Source organism: Camponotus vicinus, unplaced genomic scaffold (assembly GCF_025532165.1).
Source record: "Camponotus vicinus isolate PSW18456_S1 unplaced genomic scaffold, iyCamVici1.0 SCAF_11, whole genome shotgun sequence".
Classification (NCBI taxonomy): domain Eukaryota; kingdom Metazoa; phylum Arthropoda; class Insecta; order Hymenoptera; family Formicidae; genus Camponotus; species Camponotus vicinus.
In genome coordinates this window covers 6000001-6002155 of record NW_028141947.1, presented here as the reverse complement: position 1 = coordinate 6002155, position 2155 = coordinate 6000001, and the positions used below count along the sequence as shown (strand labels likewise).

The 2155-nt window shown below is 34.0% G+C and overlaps 1 pseudogene; it reads left to right on the top strand.

Annotated features, from left to right (window-relative positions):
* The first annotated feature begins 276 nt into the window (after positions 1-276).
* On the top strand, positions 277-1002 carry LOC145962233 (uncharacterized; annotated as a pseudogene).
* Positions 1003-2155: the final 1153 nt, after the last annotated feature.

Here is a 2155-nt window from a genome sequence, read left to right as displayed (position 1 = left end):
ATCATTGTCTCTATGCAGCAACATCCAAAAGGTGTCGGCTGTATCTACTGCTTTACGTCGATGATATTATCATTGCAGGCCAAAATGAAATCCAGATGCAAGAGATTGTTGATGCTCTTAAAAGTGAATTCGCTATGACGGACATTGGCGAAATTGGGTTTCCTCGGAATAAAAATCGAGCAAACATCAAGAGGTCTATTCTTGAGCCAGAGAGCTTATATGGAAAAAATGCTCACTCGCTTTGGAATGACAGAGTGCAATTCTTCTAAATCACCCATGGAAGTAAATCCTGAAAAACAAGAAAACGACGACGGAAAAGTCATAATCGAGATAAAACCATACAGAGAGCTCGTTGGATGTCTGATGTTTCTTATGCTCAACACACGTCCTGACATAAGTGTTACTGTAAACTATTACAGTCATTTCCAGAACAATGCGAAATTAACTCATTGGAAAGGCCTTAAACGAGTTCTTCGATATATTAGAGGCACTCTCGACTATGGACTGCTGTTCAAACGAGGCTTAGATTCAGAAACACCACTCCGAGTCTACGTAGATGCAAACTGGGCTACAGACAATGATCGCAAGTCAACTACTGGCTTTCTACTTCAGGTCTTCGGCTCTACGGTAGCTTGGTCAACGAAGAAGCAAACTGGAATCACCCTCTCGTCTACTGAAGCAGAGTATGTTGCTTTGGCAACAGCCTTGACGGAAGCAATATGGCTAAAAGGACTTTTAGAGGACTTTGATGTGAATAGTGCCTATTCCATTGTAGTGTATGAGGACAATCAATCTGTAATTCATCTATTAAGCCGATGGGAACATCGTAGACTAAAACATGTTGATGTTAAATACAATTTCGTTAGAAACATGTACCAAAGCAAGGAAATCAACGTGCATTACGTAAATACCAAAGAGCAAACTGCTGATATACTTACGAAAAGTCTCACAGAAGACCAATTTGTTAAGTTTCGTTCTTATATTGGTGTTTGCAAAATTTAAGTTATATATACATTTATGTTACGGCTCATACATTGAGGCGGAGTGTTAGATTGAGCAATGTATAACCTCTCTCTTTACACTATATATTCTATGTTCTAAATTCTAATTTCGTTTCTCATATATTTTTCATGTTTCATGACTGTATGTTTATACGCGTGCGTGAGAGAGAGACGGGTCTTCTTCTTCTGTACTCATACGGTTACTAGATATTAAAAACACAGTTCTATGAACCTGTGATAAAACTTTTTACGTCCACTACTCATCCTCGCTACTCTGACATCATCATAAATACGTAGCTTTAATAATAATAATAATAATAATAAATCCATACTACATAAGTTTAGCTTTTAATTTGCTTTAATTTTACACATTATATTCGAGCCTTTGATACGGTCGATCCAAATAATTGACATTTATGTACCGATCAATTTATTATGCAGTCGATAATCTCCCGCATGATAAAAAGATTGACACACGAAATAAAACTCACCCTGTATAGATAAAATTATTTTTAATTATATATGATTAGATCACATTATGCATCCTTTATGATATATAAATATATAGAATATTTAGCCCAACATAATTAAATAATAATATAATTATTTATCTATCTATTTCACATAAAATTAAAAATTTTATTTATATATATATTGGATATTACATCTTAAATATATGATGAACTGACCATTTTCATTTATTCACCGGACATTTATTTGTCCGACTTATAAAATCAATTTAATATCTGAAATTTGAAGTTCCTCCACTGAAGAACTTGTATCAGAATTTTTAATCGTATTTGTCACCCTTTGCAAGCTTTTCTATAATTCTCATAATTAAACTTAAATACGAGATAGAAGCGTATAACGTAGCGGTAAACGAACCAACTAGTGATCATATAAAATCATATACAGGGTAGGGCAAACGTTCCGGAACGGCTAAATATCTCAGAAAATATTAATTTTTAAAAAAAATGGGATAGACAGAAAAAATAGCTTAAAAAGATCTATTAGTTGATGGATTTATTTGACCTTGGGATGACCTTGAAAAACGCGGTCAAGGTCACCACAAAAATCTTAAACGGCAATCACTATTTTTTATTAGATACTCTTATAGCTGAGATCGAGAGTTTTCCAAAACACTATAATTAAGT